Here is an 18,186-nt window from a genome sequence, read left to right as displayed (position 1 = left end):
ATTAAACCAATCTTGTTCCCAAAGCGATTCTTGCTGTGACGGTTCCATAGAGAAAGCAAAATCTGTCCATGTGGAAGATAGAATTCACTGGTTGGCATGATGTCTTAAAATGTATAAGCTTAATTAGAAGTGATTAATATTTTTAAAGTAACTATATGCGTAAACTCAGTTAAACATGGCACAAGGCCGAGAAGCAAAGCATGATGGTGAAATTAAACCAACTTGATGTTTAGAAAAAGCAAGTCTGCGAAGAATATATTGTAGCAGTGTTATATTCAAAACAAGCAAGGACAGAACATTGAACAAAGAATGTAGTGGTATGTTTGAAACTAACAGATAATGAAAGTCAGAACATTAAGTTACAATAAAACAAAGGTTTTTAAAGTTTCTGAGATCTATTATCACGAGAGTAGAAGATATCACTGTAACTCATGTAACAACTGTTTCTACGAAGTTCCGAGATAAGGAATAACTAAGTTGCAAGAAGATGGAACAAAATGATACCAGAAGATTAAGCACAGAATTTAGTTTAGAGATACAGCACTGAAACAGGCCCTTCGGCCCACCGAGTCTGTGCCGACCATCAACCACCCATTTATACTAATCCTACACTAATCCCATATTCCTACCACATCCCCACCTGTCCCTATATTTTCCCTACCACCTACCTATACTAGGGGCAATTTATAATGGTCAATTAACCTACCAACCTGCAAGTCTTTTGGCTTGTGGGAGGAAACCGGAGCACCCGGAGGAAACCCACGCAGACACAGGGAGAACTTGCAAACTCCACACAGGCAGTACCCAGAATTGAACCCGGGTCGCTGGAGCTGTGAGGCTACAGTGCTAACCACTGCGCCACTGTGCCGCCCCACTTTTAAAAAGGTTTAAAAAATGATTAAACAGAATGAGTGAGATAACCCAGGCGATTGTCAGTTGCCACGTAGGCTCAAAGGAGAAAAGGGGTATAAAAGAACAGCTATTGAACATGGAAAGCAGCATGAAAACCCAGGAGGAAGAAAGAAGAGAATCTTCAGTCAAAAGAACACAGCAAGACAAAGAGACCGTGCCACAGACAGTCTGAGGGCTATTGCCGAGGTTCTGAAGGACTGACTGTGACTATTGCTTTTGTTAAATATTACTTCTTTGTACTGGATGTAAACTACTTAATAAATCTGCTATACTCACAACCAATAAATACTTTACCCATTGTGGTTTGTTATAGTCACAGACAATTCACCTTTGTTGGGTTAAATTGAAACTGAAAGTAGCAGGAAAGCTACAATTGGCACACCAGAGATGGGACTCTGGCTAACAATTGAAACCAGGTATTGCTGCATACAAGACGGCAGACACAAGGGTTTTCGTCTTTCATTTTTTTAAACCAATCAACAGTTAGGGTCTCCAAGTACACCTGAAGGGGATCTTTGGACAAAGTATAAAACAAGGTTCGAAAAAAAAGTGTGATGATACACAGGTACAGATACTATTAATGGGGTATCTGGCTACAGACGCAAGAGCATCTCGAGAATACAGTCAAATTCATCGGAGAACAGGCTAAGACTAAGAAATGGAAGTTCAAAAAAGTGATGTGAGATAATGAGGCCATCCTAGCAAAGGCTGACAAAACAGTCGAACAAGAACAGATGCCTGAGCAGCAAAACAACATCAGATTGAGCTTCTGCAGAGACAAGTAGCCTCATCTGCAGCAATTATGCAACAGTAGAGTGTAAATGCTATTCAGGCAGGCTCAGCACTGCAGGATGTTGAGAAAGCCAAGTGTCAGTTAGACACACTGACCAAAGATAATAACTGCCTCACTAAACAACTGGAAGATTCATGGGGAGCCTTTACAGAAGCTCTCTGGTGCCCTCAAAGAGAGGCAGATCATTGACACTGTTGCACTACCATTCACCAGTTAGAAAAACAGCTAGGAAAACAAAATACAGTCGGAGCAGCGGTAACCATGGGGGACCCTTACCCAGATAATATGGCCTGGAATTTTATGAATTGAGTGAAAATTTATATCCTCTTCTTCTACATCAGGTCCTCCGCCCTATTTTAGCAGTTACAAAGAGAAAGTCACGAAAGTCCCCTGTCAATATAAAGTTCCGCTGGATTTCCCAAATACAGAAAACCCAGTTGGTACCCTAGTAAGAACTCAAGTGGTTCCTAATGCACCGCCTATAGGACAGACAGCAAATCTCCAAAATTCACAAAATATACACTAAAAAACTCGAGTTAGATTTGGAAAACGCAAGAGGAACCCCTCGGGAGTATATCGGCCAGCGGGAACCTTTTGAACTGGAAGGAAAGTTAAGCAAGCTGAGGTCACTGTCATTACTAGGGGAGGTGAGATACTTGATGTACGACAGTGACACAGAGGCATATGTGTCAGGCAGGGAAATGGACAGATCCATCATCACTGGTAGAAATAATTTCACAGATGACAGAATTGTTACAGTGCAGAAAGAGGCCATTCGGCCCATTATGTCTGCATCGACTCTCCTAATGAGCATTTCACCTTGTGCCTCTCCCCACCTTCTCCCCTTAATCATGCACATTCTTCCTTTACATATAACAGTCTAATTCCCTTTCGAATGCTTCAATTGAACCTGCCTCAGCCACACTCTCAGGCAGTGCATTCCAGACCTTAACCACTGGCTGCATGAAAGTTTTTCCTCATGTCGCTTTTACTTCTCTTACCCATTACTATAAATCTGTTCCCTCTCGTTCTCGATCCTTTCACGAGTTTCTCTCTATCTACACTGTCCAGACGCTTCATGATTTATCCCCCACACCCCCGCCCCCCAATCCAATGCACCATCATATTCTGCTCCTATGGAAATATAGCCCCACTGACTGAAACAAGGGACCTTCCAGAAGTACCAGCCTGGATTCGGGAGAATGACAAAGGGGAAAAGAAATAAGCTAAAAAGCCCACAGCAAGATTTTAGAACTGCTGTGAGAAAGTCTTTTTATATTTGTGTATGCCTGTGCTCTGGTTTTCTGAACTTTGTCTTTAATCCTTTACTGTCTGGTTTTAATATTTAAAGCATAAATTTGTCACTGATCCTATCTATGCACATGTATATCTTTGCGGGAAACAGTATGAATTCAATTGAGTCAGTCAAAATATTGAAACAGAATTACCCTTTTAAGGAGTTACTTTTGCAAAAGCACTGGCTTGCCGAGTAGGAGATAAAGTTCAGCCTTGAAGCAGCAGCCTGGCAGAAATCCAATTTGAACTTCTCAAAAATAAAATTAAAGGCACATATTACTGACTTTCTTTTAAATGAGGCTAAATAGCAAACATCAGAAATTGAAATTTAGTTTAAGGTAGAAAGAAAGATAAATAAAGGAGACATGGGAAGATGCTATCCCCATTTTCAGCTGTAAAATGTTGAAGGTTTTGCTTTACTCTGAAAGGTAACTTTTTCTTTAGTTTTGTTTCTTATCTATAGTTTATCATAGTTATTCGAAAAGGTCCTAAAGGACAACAGGAGAATGACTTAATTTATCTATACTTAAAATATGTGCTATTTAATTAATAAGTGCTGGTTTTAATTAAATTGGGAATATTAAGGTCAACTTACCTGTTAAGTTACGAAAACTAGAATTTCGTGAGTGGCCATGGTGACATTCTAGTTATTATTCAAAGTGTATGTTGGAGTCTTTAATTCTGGATACAAGGCTCACTCATATAACATTGGTAGTATTGAATTTTAAATGTTAATTGCTGTGAATTGGAATTTGGAATCATCCTGGTTGCATCAAAAAAAATCCTCGGGTTCAAAACCTCTTACAAAAAGATGTTAAAAGTTTGGAAACAATCGAAGCTCAATCTGAAATGTTGTCTTCTCTGATGGAGATGTTTTTCTTTGAAGTTGTTTTTTTGTTTTCAATTCCTAAGGATACCAGAAAGAATTGGAAAAAAAACAATTTTAAAATAGAGCTTGGGTCTTTTTCGATCTGGACTTTTAAAAAAAAAGTTATGTAACGTGACGTATCTGAGAATGTTTTGCTCCGCCTCCTTGATTACGAGCAGAGAAGTTAATCCTTGGTGCGGACAGCTCTTTTTTCCATTTAATTCACCACACAACTTTTGTATTTGACAGTGTAAATTTATAAATTGGACATTATTAAATTTTGAATTTCTAAAGTGGTAAATACATTTGGACAAACTAACTTATTGGGCTCTAGGGCAGAGTCAAAATGGATTATTTGTGTGTTTTTATAAACAGGTAATGATGGCTTCCAGGACCACATGAATACTGATGCCACAGAAAGAGATCTAGCAGTTTTTTAAAAAGAATTTAAGAACTTATCTGCATTAAATTTGAACTAAAGGCTTTACCTTTTTAAAGAATTTTGTTATTTGTTATCTTCCAAGGCAGAGTGCATGGGAATAAGGTTCTTCTGGGGAGAAATAAATTGAACGTGAACAAAACCTATCAGCCCAATAACACTTATTTGAATTTGGGATAATTTCAAATTTTTTGAAGCATAAAAGGTCAACTAAAATAAAGAACAAACAAACGTGTTAATAACCAGGACCACTTGGGAATGTATGATATTTGTTTTAATTTGGGATTAATTATAATGTTGGAAGTTAGATCTGGCTGATGCAAGAGCTAATAAAGGAATTTTGGAAACAAATATAGGGGGAGGCGGTGGCGTAGTGGTATTGTCACTGGACTAGTAACCCAGAGACCCAGGGGACATGGGTTCAAATCCCACCACAGCAGAAGGTGGAATTTGAATTCAATTAATAAATCTGGAATTAAAAAGCTAGTCTAATGATGGCCATGAAACCACTGTCGATTGTTGTAAAAACGCATCTGGTTGACTAACGTCCTCTAGGGAAGGAAATCGGCTGTCCTTACCTGGTCTGGCATACATGTGACTCCTGACACACAGCAATGTGGTTAACTCTTACATGCCCTCTGAAATGGCCTAGCAAGACACTCAGTTGGATCTAACCGCTACAAAGTCAATAAAAAGGAATGAAACCAGACAGACCACCTGGCATCGAACTAGGCACTGGAAACGACAACGGCAAACCCAGCCCTGTCGACCCTGCAAAGTCCTCCTGACTAACATCTGGGGGCTTGTGCCAAAGTTGGGAGAGCTGTCCCACAGACTAGTCAAGCAACAGCCTGACATAGTCATACTCTCGGAATCATACCTTACAGACAATGTCCCAGACACTGCCATCACCATCCCCAGGTATGTCCTGTCCCACTGGTAGGACAGACCCACCAGAGGTGGCGGCACAGTGGTATAAAGTAGGGAGGGAGTTGCCCTGGGAGTCCTCAACATCGACTCCGGAACCCATGAAGTCTCATGGCATCAGGTCAAACATGGACAAGGAAACCTCCTGCTGATTACCATCTACCGCCCTCCCTCAGCTGATGACTCAGTACTCCTCCATGTTGAACACCACTTGGAGGAAGCGCTGAGGGTAGTGAGGGGACAGAATGTACTCTGGGTGGGGACTTCAATGTCCATCACCAAGAGTGGCTCAGTAGCACCACTCTGACCGAGCTGGCCAAGTCCTAAGGGACATAGCTGCTGGACTGGGTATGCGGCAGGTGGTAAGGGAGCTAACAAGAGGGGAAAACATACCTGACCTCGTCCTCACCGATCTGCCTTTCACAGATGCATCTGTCCATGACAGTATTGGTAGGAGTGACCACCGCGCAGTCCTTGTGGAGACGAAGTCCCGCCTTCACATTGAGGATATCCTCCATTGTCTTGTGTGGCACTATCACCGTGCTAAATGGGATAGATTTCGAACAGATCTAGCAATGCAAAACTGGGCACCCATGAGGCGCTGTGGGCAGCAGAATTGGATCAACCACAATCTGTAACCTCATGGCCCGGCACATCCCCCACTCTACCATTACCATCAAGCCAAGAGACCAACCCTGATTCAATGAAGAGTGCAGAAGGGCATGCCAGGAGCAGCACCAGGCATACCTCAAAATGAGGTGTCAACCTGGTGAAGCCACAACACAGGACTGTGTGCCAAACTGCGTAAGCAGCATGCGATAGACAGAGCTAAGCGATCCCATAACGAATGGATCAGATCTAAGTTCTGCAGTCCTGCCACATCCAGCCGTGAATGATGGTGGACAATTAAATAACTAACTGGAGGAGGTGGTTCCACAAATATCCCCATCCTCAATGATGGGGGAGCCCAGCAAATCAGTATGAAAGATAAGGCTGAAGCATTTGCAACAATCTTCAGCTGGAAGTGCCGAGTTGATGATCCATCTCGGCCTCCTCCTGAAGTCCCCAGCATCACAGATGCCAGACTTCAGCCAATTTGACTCACTCGATGTGATATCAAGAAATGACTGAAGGCACTGGATACTGCAAAGGCTATGGGCCCTGACAATATTCTGGCAATAGTACTGAGGACCTGTGCTCCAGAACTTGCCGCGCCCCTAGCCAAACTGTTCCAGTGCAGCTACAACACTGGCATCTACCCGGCAATGTGGAAAATTGCCCAGGTATGTCCTGTACACAAAAAGCAGGACAAGTCCAACCCGGCCAATTACCGCCCCATCAGCCTACTCTCAATCATCAGTAAAGTGATGGAAGGTGTCATCAACAGTGCCATCAAGCGGCACTTGCTTAGCAATAACCTGCTCAGTGACGCTCAGTTTGGGTGCCACCAGGGCCACTCAGCTCCTGACCTCATTACAGCCTTGGTTCAAACATGAACAAAAGAGCTGAACTCAAGAGGTGAGGTGAGAGTGACTGCCCTTGACATCAAGACAGCATTTGACCGAGTATGGCATAAAGGAGCCCTAGCAAAACTGAGGTTAATGGGAATCAGGGGGAAAACCCTCCGCTGGCTGGAGTCATACTTTGCACAAAGGAAGATGGTTGTGGTTGTTGGAGGTCAATCATCTGAGCTCCAGGACATCACTGCAGGAGTTCTTCAGGGTAGTGTCCTAGGCCCAACCATCTTAGCTGCTTCATCAATCACCTTCCTTTAATCATAAGGTCAGAAGTGGGGATGTTCGCTGATGATTGCACAATGTACAGCACCATTCGTGACTCCTCAGATACTGAAACAGTCTGTGTTGAAATGCAGCAAGACCTGGACAATATCCAGGCTTGGGCTGTAAAGTGGCAAGTAACATTTGCGCCACACAAGTGCCAGGCAATGACCATCTCCAACAAGAGAGAATCTAACCATCTCCCCTTGACATGCAATGGCATTACCATCGCTGAATCCCCCACTATCAACATCCTAGGGGCTACCATTGACCAGAAACTGAACTGGAATAGCCATATAAATACCGTGGATACAAGAGCAGGTCAGAGGCTAGGAATCCTGAGGCGAGTAACTCACCTCCCGACTCCCCAAAGCCTGTCCACCATCTACAAGGCTAAGTCAGGAGTGTGATGGAATACTCTCCACTTGCCTGGATGGGTGCAGCTCCAACAACACTCAAAAAGCTCGACACCATCCAGGACAAAGCAGCCCTCTTGACTGGCACCCCATCTACAAACATTCACTCCCTCCACAGTGGCAGCAGTGTGTACCATCTACAAGATGCACTGCAGCAATGCACCAAGGCTCCTTAGACAGCACCTTCCAAACCCGTGACCTCTACCAACTAGAAGGACAAGGGCAGCAAATGCATGGGAACACCACCACCTGCAAGTTCCCCTCCAAGTCACACACCATCCTGACTTGGAACTATATCGCTGTTCCTTCACTGTTGCTGGGTCAAAGTCCTGGAACTCCCTTCCTAACAGCACTGTGGGTGTTCCTGCCCACATGGACTGCAGAGGTTCAAGAAGGCAGCTCACCACCACCTTCTCAAGGGTAATGAGGGATGGGCAATAGATGCTGGCCTGGCCAGCGACACCCAAATCCCATGAATGAATAAAAAAAATTGGAAAATTAGAATTCAAACCATTAAATTAATATGGTGTAGAATTTCAAAAAAGTCTAGAACTTTCCAGTGGAAGTCAAGAAAGTGTAATTGACAGCTTTCTCTTGGCGATATTTGTATCCTTGCTTATGAGTTTTTTTTTTCAAACAGAAAACATTTGAAAGTCCAGTCACTACCCGAGATATCAGGATCGTTCAGGTGGAGATTGATCCTTTGATAAGATCACCAGAGTGTCAAAAATATGTGACATGATACTGGGACACTGGTATAAGTGTGCAACTGTGATGTGTTATATGTGAAGTAACTCATATGCAAACACATGGTGAAAAGCACTGAACAGGTCTCAGACAAGCGCAACTACTTGACAGACAGCATGGCATGAAGTGGTTAATGTGGCCAGTAGGGTTAAACAACATTTTAAATCAAGGCAGTGACTCATACTTCATAGAGAAACTGACTTTAAAATAACCAGGATAGAATGGCACCTGTCAGAGGGAGCAAAATTAACATAAAGAGGAATATAGAATCGGGATTAAGACAACTAAGGGCCAGGTCTAGCATTTAGTAAGAATTATTCACAAGTTGGATACAGGTAAAGTCCATACATGGTTGATTGCTTGAAGTATATGTACTTATGTGCGAATAGTTTCGAACATTATTAAGTGAGGTGGTCTGTAGGTGGGGACTACTGATACAGGTGGACAGTGACCAAGGATCACATTATACAGGAAAAAAAATTCACCCAGGTACAGAGAATCATGGGAATCAGGCATTAATTGCATATTTCAATTCACCCACAATCTTCAGGAATAGCGGCAAGGGGAAATAAAACCCTAAAAACAATGCAGCTAACTCAAGGGATGATACAGCAGGTTTTTGACCAGTATGGAAAAAAGGCCACCTTGTCCATAAATATAGAGGACGTACAGAATGCATTCCTCCATGAGAACAATACTAGAAATGAAATGAGTCAAACAAGAAATAAGCAAAATAGAGGTTTGATAAATGATGGAGTCACTGGTTTTATTACAGCCACCTCAATGATTAACTCTATGGATTTGGCAGCTTCACAGATACAGTTACGAATAGTATGGGAGCAATTGAAAAATATACTCAGTGAAGAGAATAATATAGAACATGAAGAACTGGGAGAGGATCAGATAATGGTCATACACCTACGAAACATTAATACATGTGATAGAAAATCATGCGAGAAAGATCACTAACCTTATCCGAAAGGACAGAAAGGCCTCGGACCCAGCGACTCAATGACACATGAGTCATGTACGGGAATTGGTTAGTAGAACAGCTCACAGACAACCTAGAACTTATCAGTGAAGGACGTCATTCCACTTGGGTAACAAATAGACATTTGTCAGGACGATCCTGTGATCAGGATAATGCAGAATTATGTGAAATTATAAGTTTGAATGAGGTTCGCCCAGTCAAGCACGAATGCCACAAGGTGGAAAAACAGAAGCTATTGGGACTAGTAGTACAGATCCCCAGTCTTATGAAATTGAACCATTGATTCTGTTTAGAGTCAAAAACATAGGGGTTGTGAGGGAAAGTGTCATTAGTAGGTTCCTGACATCACCCCAATTTAGCTAGAAGAACTAACTTGGATAGAACTAAACCTACAGGGATGCAGAACAAATAAAGATGCCCTCGTTTGCCCATATGATTTATATGATCATTCAAGAGACATGTGGTTTAAACTGGAATGAGAAGGCGCTAAACTGTACTATGGAAGTTACAGGTCCATCAGACATGAGAGCTAGAACAGCCTATGTATGAGAAGTATTGTTTTACCACCTTAGAAGACTATCATCACAGGTCATTTAAATGTTCAATCAAACCTAGGGCCGACTGTATTATACCTATAAAAACCACGTGATAGGGGGAAAAAAATCCTCCTCACCATTGCTACATCAACAGGCCCTACAAGTAAAAGATAGCCTGAACATAAGCCTAGAGGTTTATGTCACTTAATTTGGGCATGACATTCCTGAACTACCTATAGCCTTAACAACATTAATCAGTCAAGTGAATGCCTCTCAAAACCATTATTACATCTTAGAGCAAGGAAATAAAGCTATAGCTAAGGAAATTCCAGGGGTAGGGGATTCAACACATTGGTGGGAAATAGGGTTAAACATGGAAATTCCCCTCGGATTAGAATTATTTCACATGTATTGATTATAACACAAGTGCTTATATGCTTACTGCTTTACACTTCCTACTTGAAGCACCTGGTGCATGAGACAAGATCACAATTAAGCATGATCACAGCACAAATCTCTCTTGGAAATGATTAAATATGGAATACACAAGAATTTAATTTGAGAGGTTGGCATAAATGCCTTGTCCTCAAGGTGGGGATTGTAAGATGGAGTTCACTGCATGGTGTAATGTCTTAAAATGTATACACTTAATGTGTAAGCTCAGTTAAACATGGTATGAAGCTAAGAAGCAAAGCATGATGGTGAAATTAAACCAATTTGATGTTTGGAAAAAGCAAGTCTACAAAGTGTAAACTACTTAATAAATCTGCAATCCCTATAACCAATATATACTTGTACCCATAGTGGTTTGTTCTAGTCAAGGAGAAGACACTCTTGTTGAAGTAAATTGAATGCTGAAAGTAGCAGGAAAACTACACATTTCAGCTCCTCATTAGCATAGTGGTGAGTATCCCCCTGTCACGAGAGAGTGGGGGGTGGAAGCATTAAGATATCAAATTGTGTTTATTGCTTTGTGCCGCACCTTCTTCAATAAAGACAAATAGCGGAGACTGTTTAAGGACTAAGACTAATAACTGGAATGTTGCTGTTTATTGCAAGGGGGCTGGAGTACAAGAGTAAGGACATCTTGCTACAATTATACATGGCATTGGTAAGATCAGGCCTGGAGTAATGTGTACAGTTTTGGTCTCCATACCCAAGGAAGGATGTACTTTGATTCCTGGGATTAGAGAGTTGTCATACGAGGAGAGATTGAGTAGAATAGGTCTATACTTTCAAGTTTTAAATAATGAGAGGTAATCTCATTGAAATGTGTAAGGGGGTTCGACAGGTTAGGAGCTGACAGGCTGTTTCCTGCGGCTGGAGAGTCTCAAACTGAGGGACATAGTCTTAGGATAAGAGGACGATGAGATGAGGTGACATTTCTTCACTCAGACGGCTGTGAATCTTTGGAATTCTCCACCACAGAGGGCTGTGAATATTCATTGGTTGAGAATATAATAAAAAAAATATAATATATAATATGGGGGAAAAGTAAATGCAATTTAATGAAAAGTAATTTTAGAATACTACTGAACTGGTGACAAACATTTTCCATCTATTCCAACAAAAAGGAAGGATCCTACCTAAGATCACCATCTTTAAACTACATGTAGGCAGAGACTGGAGTTGACCTTGAACTCTCTACCTGAGAAATGGAACCAGGCTTTCGCCATTGAACTGTGACTGAGATATAACAATTCTCCTCTGGCACTTCCCCTGACTCCAAGGAAGACTGGAAAATTATGGACAGTGCCTCTGCAATTTCCACTCTCACTTCCCTCAGTATCCTTGGATGCATCTCATCTGGTCCTGGTGCCTTATCAACTTTAAGTACAGCCAGCCTATCCAATACCTCCTCCTTATCAATTTTAAACCCTTCAAGTATCTGAATTACCCCCTGTTTCACCATGACCTGTACAGCATTTTCTTCCTTGGTCAATTGAGGAATTCATTTAATACCTCAGCCATGCCCCCTACCTCCATGTGTAAATCCCCTTTTTGGCCTCTAATTGGCCCCACTCATCTTTTTACCACCTTTTTACTATTTATATGCTTATAGAAGACTTTTGTTTTTCTTTTGCTAGCTGCCAATCTCTTTTCATAAATTCTCTTTGCTTCTCTTATTTGCTTTTTCACTTCCCCCTGAAGCTTCTCTATTCAGCCTGGTTCTCCGTAGTATTATCCACCTGTCTAATTTCCTTGCAAATTTGTTTCTCTACATCATCTTTCCCACGAATTGGTGGCCTTTTGACTACACCAAGCAATGCAATTGCACCTTTTTGTTTTTTCACTCTAGCCAAATAGATTCGGTCCTCGGGAACATACTCTCTCTCCAGCATTGCAGTGTTCTCCTTAATCAAAACTGCCACCCACCCCATTTCCTTCCTTTCCTAAACACCTTGTATCCATGAATAGTCCTGCCCCTCTTTGAGCCAGGTCTCTGTTATAGCCACAACATATTTCACATGGCAATCTGCACCTGTAACTCACCAATCTTATTTACCACACTCCGCACAGTCACATACATGCAGAGTAACCATAATTTAGACTTTATTTCTTTTTCCCTTAATCTGAACACAGCTAATAACTTACTATTTCCTACTGTAGTGCTATCTATCTTGCCCAGCATTCTGTGCACCTTGGTATTCCTCTCTGCTATTACCTCCTTGTTCCCACAGCCCTGTCAAGTTAGTTTAAACCCTCTCCAATAGCACTATCAAATTGCCCCGCAAGAAAATGGGGCGGCACAGTGGTTAGCACTGTAGCCTCACAGCTCCAGCGACCCGGGTTCAATTCTGGGTACTGCCTGTGTGGAGTTTGCAAGTTCTCCCTGTGTCTGCGTGGGTTTCCTCCGGGTGCTCCGGTTTCCTCCCACATGCCAAAGACTTGCAGGTTGATAGGTTAATTGGCCATTATAAATTGCCCCGAGTATAGGTAGGTGGTAGGGAAATATAGGGACAGGTGGGGATGTGGTAGGAATATGGAATTTGTGTAGCATTAGTATAAATGGGTGGTTGATGGTTGGCACACACTCGGTGGGCCGAAGGGCCTGTTTCAGTGCTGTATCTCTAAAACTAAAAAATGGTTCCTGGCTCTGTTCAGGTGCAACCCGTCCAGCCTGTATAGGTCCCATCGCCCCCCCAAGCTGGTCCCAATGTCCCAGGAATCTAAAGCCCTCCTTCCTGCACCATCTTTCCAGCCACACATTCATCTGCTTTATCCTCCTATTTCTATACTCACTTGCTTAATCCAAAAATTATGGCTTTTGAAGTCCTGCTTGCTAATTTCCTATCTAGCTCCCTAAATTCTGACTGCTGGAGCATATTCCTCTTTCTGCCCAAGTCGTTGGTACCAATATGGACCATGACTGCTGGTTGTTCACCCTCCCCCTCAGGGTGCTCTGCAGCCGTTCAGTGACATTATTAATCCTGGCACTAAGAAGGCAACACACCATCCTGGATTCACATTTGTGGCTGCAAAAACACCAGTTTATTCCCCTAACAAATCTCCTATGACTATTGCTCTTCCAGTATCCTTTGTGCCCCACTGTGCAGCTAAGCCAACTGTGGTGCCATGGCTCTGGCCGCAGTCCCCAGATGAACCATCACTTTCCACAGTATTCAAAACTGAATATTGGTTGGAGCATCAGATGCATTCGGGTCTCCTGCACTACCCATCTATTTCTTCTTGACTGTCTGTTGGCCACCCATTGCCTCTCTCCCTACACACCCTTAAGCTGCGGGGTGACCACACCTGTGAACGTGCTATCCACAAAGTTTTCAACTTCATGGATGTGCAGTGACACCAGCTGCTGCTCATGCTCTGAAACTCGGAGCTCGAGCTGCTGCAACTGACGACACTTCCTGCACAAATGGTTATCCAGGACCCGAGAAGCATCCTGGAGTTCCCTCATAATACAGGATGTGCAATTGGGAAGTTGGAACAGCCCTGCCATTCCTCTATTAGATAATAAACCTTACTAATACTAATACCAATAAATCTTACTACTTAAAAATAAAAGAGAAGACTCACCAATTACTCATCTACACATAAATTAGGAGCAGGAGTAGGCCATCAAGCCTGCGCCAGCATTCAACAAGATAATGGCCGATCCGATTGTAATCTCAACTCCACATACCCGCTTACCCCCGATAACCTTTCACCCCCTTGTTCATCAAGAATCTATCTACCTCTGCCTTAAAAATATTCAAAGACTCTACTTCCACTGTCTTTTGAGGAAGAGAATTCCAAAGACTCACAACTCTCAGCAAAAAGATTTCTCCTCATCTCTGTCTTAAATGAGTTACCCCTTATTTTTAAACAGTTCTAGATTCTCCCACAAGGGGAAACATCCTTTCCACATCCACCCTGTCAAGACCCCTCAGGATCTTACATGTTTCAACCAAGTCACCTCTTACTCTTCTAAACTCCAGCAGATACAAGCCTAGCCTGTCCAACCTTTCCTCATAAGACAACCTGTCCATTCCAGGTATTAGTCCAGTAAACCTACTCTGAACTGCTTCCAATGCATTTACATCCTTCCTTAAATAAGGAGATCAATACTGTACACAGATGTGATCTCACCAATGTCCTGTATAACTGAAGAACAACCTCCCTACTTTTGTATTAAACTCCCCTCACAATAAACAACATCCTATTAGCTTTCCTAATTACGTGCTGTACTTGCATGCTAACCTTTTGCAATTCATGCACTAGGACACCAACATTCCTCTACATCTCAGAGCTCTGCAATCTCTCAGCATTTAGATAATATGCTTCTCTTTTATTCTTCCTGCCAAAATGGACAATTTCACATTTTCCCACATTATACCCAACTTGCCAGATCTTTGCCCACTCACTTAACCTATTTATATCCCTTTGTAGCTTCCTTATGTCCTCTTCACAAGTTACTTTCTTACCTATCTGCAGCATCAGCAAATTTAGCAACCATACCTTCAGTCCGTTCTGCCAAGTCATTTATATAAATTGTAAAAAGTTGAGGTCTCGTTACTGATCCCTGCGGTACACCACTCGTTACATCTTGCCAACCAGAAAATGACCCATGTATACCTACTTAGTTTCCTGTTAGCTAACCAATCTTCTATCCATGTTCTTACACCATGAGCTCTTATTTATCACAATAACCTTTGATGTGGCATCTTATCAAATGCCTTCTGGAAATCCAAGTACAATACATGCATCGGTTCCCCTTTATCCACAATACGTTACTTCTTAAAAGAACTCCAATAAATTGGTTAAACATTATTTCCCTTTCACAAAACCATGCTAACTCTGCCAATTGCTTTGATTTTTTGTAAGTGCCCTGCTATAACTTCCTTAATAATAGCTTCTAGCATTTTCCCTATAACATGTTAAACTAACTGGCCTGTAGTTTCCAAAGAGTATTTCCAACATTTCTTGTTTTTATTCATAGTTTCCACTTTGTCTCCCTCTCTTTTTGAATAAAGGAGTTACATTAGCTATATTCCAATCTAATGGAACCTTCCCTGAATCTAGGAAATGTTGGAAAATTAAAACCAACGCATCAACTATCTCACTAACTACTTCTTTTCGGACTCTGGCATGAAGTCCATCAGGACCCGGGGACTTGTCACCCACCCCTCTAACAATTTACACAGGACCACTTCCCTGGTGATTATAATTTTCTTGAATTCCTCCCTCCCTTCTGCGGGCGTCACTTAAACATAGGTAAACTAACTCTTATTATGACGAAAACTGGAGTGTTTAATTCTCCAGCTCCTTGGACTAACTTTGGAGAAAGGGAAACAAAGCTACAATACTCACCAGCCAATCAACTCACAGCTTCCTGACTCGATGGAAACGGGAGAAGAAACCGGGAAGCGGCGGCTAGGATGGGGGAGACGCAGCACCATCGCTTTAATGGTGTCTCCCTCCCGCCCCCGGAGACTCGCCGGACCTAGAGACTCTAATTCAGGGCCTGAGAGCCGCGAAAACTCAATGTTACTGAGACTACACTCGTCCCTCCTCAGTGTCCCAGAGCCACTCCGCGCATGCTCCACGCAATCAGGCTGTCTCCGGGGGGCGGGGTCTTCATGCGCCAGCGCGTTGCCGCCCTTCTGATAGAGATCAGCCGTATTCAATCGTGCGGAGATTTCTGGGTAGTTCATCTGCCATTTGTCCCTAGTAGCATGGAGCGAAGTTCCTATTTCACACTCAGAAAAATACAAGGTTTAAAACAGTTAACATTATCCACTCCTATTCTCCACCAGTGTCGTGCAAAATGAATATATAATTTCAATAATTCATTTGATTTGATTTTAAATAGTTTAGATTAAAATTGAATCATGTTTCTCTAATTGTATTTACCAACTCAGATTCATGGCCTCATTTTTTTTCTTCCGCTGAGCCGCTGAAATTCATCCAGTTGCAGTGCTTCAGTGTTGGAACCTGAGTTAGCCAGTCAGTTGGATAAGTATGAAACCCCTATTAAACAATTTATCTTTTAATAGTTAAATTGAAATTGTTTTATCAAAAAAAAAGTTTTAACATTTGTCAGTATTTTGTTTTCCTGGATTTCCTATTCTGAGTTTCAGTCATTTCAGTGCCAAGTTGACCAGGTGTGTAAAAGTCATTCATTTCCATATTTCCATATTGCTGTTAAAGATACAGAGATTTATTTCCCCATCATTATGTATCTGTGTGTAATATTTAAAGGCACAAACTCACTTTAATGCATATTTATCAGTTAAAGAAACATCCTTTCTTTTAGTAGTGTACTGGGAGAGATATCTGGTGGCTTCAGCCTTTAAAATATTCATCCTTTTATTCAGTTCCCTCCATGGCCTCATTAGAACATTATCTTCCACTGATGTTAGTTTGACTGCCCTGTATTGCTGGGTTTGTGCCTCTCTGCTTTTCTGAACAGTGTAGTAACATTTTGAGCCCTCCAGTGTTCTGGCACCTCTGCTGTATCCATGGAAAGTCAAGCTGTGACCAGAGTCTCCGCAATTTACACCTTTGCTCCCTTCAACAGGCGAGCGTGCATCCCATCAAGACTCAGTGACGTTTCTACGTTGAGCACTGCCAAGCCATTTTTCTACTTTTATCTTGTCCAATTGTGCTGACTGTCCTTTGTTACCATACCACTGGTAGGTTTCTCCTTTTATAGAGTCATAGAGAGATACAGCACTGAAACAGGCCCTTCAGCCCACCGAGTCTGTGCTGACTATCAACCACCCATTTATACTAATCCTACATTAATCCCATATTCCCTACCACATCCCCACCTTCCCTCAATTCTCCTACCACTTACCTACACTAGGGGTAATTTACAATGGCCAATTTACCGATCAACCTGCAAGTCTTTGGCAGTGGGAGGAAACCGGAGCACCCGGCAGAAACCCACGTGGTCACAGGGAGAACTTTCAAACTCCGCACAGGCAGTACCCAGAACCAAACCTGGGTTGCTGGAGCTGCGAGGCCGCAGTGGTAACCACTGCGCCACTATGTGAGGACAAATTCAAACTAATCACATATTGTTTAAATTTAATGTCAGCATTTATGCTATAGGTCAATGTGTGGTTGACAGCAATTTATCATCAATTATATAGTTGTCTGATATTATTAAAGAATTTGTGTTTCCACCAACAGATATACCGCTCCCTTGTGACTGCACCTTGATATGTTGGGAAGGCTTCTGTGGTACCGTGACCCTGAAAGCTATGCTGCCAAAAGTACAATAAAGAACAAAGAACAGTACAGCACAGGAACAGGCCATTCGGCCCTCCAAGCCTGCGCTGATCTTGATGCCTGCCGAAACTAACACCTTCTGCACTTCCGGGGCCCATATCCCTCTATTCCCTTCCTATTCATATATTTGTCAAGATGTCTCTTAAACATCGCTAGCGTATCTGCTTCCACCACCTCCCCTGGCAGCAAGTTCCAGGCACTCACCACCCTCTGTGTAAAGAACTTGCTTCGCACATCCCCTCTAAACTTTGCCCCTCGCACCTTAAACCTATGTCCCCTAGTAACTGACTCTTCCACCCTGGGAAAAAGCTTCTGACTATCCACTCTGTCCATGCCGCTCATAACTTTGTAAACCTCTATCATGTCGCCCCTCCACCTCCGTCATTCCAGTGAAAACAATCCGAGTTTTTCCAACCACTCCTCCTAGCTAATGTCCTCCAGACCAGACAACATCCTGGTAAACCTCCTCTGTACCCTCTCCAAAGCCTCCATGTCCTTCTGGTAGTGTGGCGACCAGAATTGCACGCAATATTCTAAGTGTGGCCAAACTAAGGTTCTGTACAGCTGCAACATGACTTGCCAACTTTTATACTCTATGCCCTGACCAATGAAGGCAAGCATGCCGTATGCCTTCTTGACTACCTTATCCACCTGCGTTGCCACTTTCAGTGACCTGTGGACCTGTACGCCCAGATCTCTCTGCCTATCAATACTCCTAAGGGTTCTGCCATTTACTGTATACCTCCCAC

The 18,186-nt window shown here is 42.6% G+C and overlaps 1 protein-coding gene across 1 annotated transcript in view; it reads right to left on the bottom strand.

Annotated features, from left to right (window-relative positions):
* Positions 1-15,944, bottom strand: part of LOC137347502 (zinc finger protein 271-like) — a 67,984-nt gene extending 52,040 nt beyond the window's left edge. Inside the window, exons 1-2 of the mRNA XM_068011946.1 lie at positions 15,512-15,944; positions 9,147-9,305 (exon numbers count right to left, since the gene is read on the bottom strand). The gene's annotated coding sequence lies outside the window, so the exon portion shown is untranslated. The remainder of the gene's footprint in view (positions 1-9,146; positions 9,306-15,511) is intronic.
* Between the last annotated feature and the right edge of the window lie 2,242 nt (positions 15,945-18,186).

This window comes from Heterodontus francisci, chromosome 32 (genome assembly GCF_036365525.1).
Source record: "Heterodontus francisci isolate sHetFra1 chromosome 32, sHetFra1.hap1, whole genome shotgun sequence".
NCBI lineage: Eukaryota > Metazoa > Chordata > Chondrichthyes > Heterodontiformes > Heterodontidae > Heterodontus > Heterodontus francisci.
The sequence above is the reverse complement of the archived record's forward strand: the minus strand, read 5'-3'. Positions and strand labels throughout refer to the sequence as shown.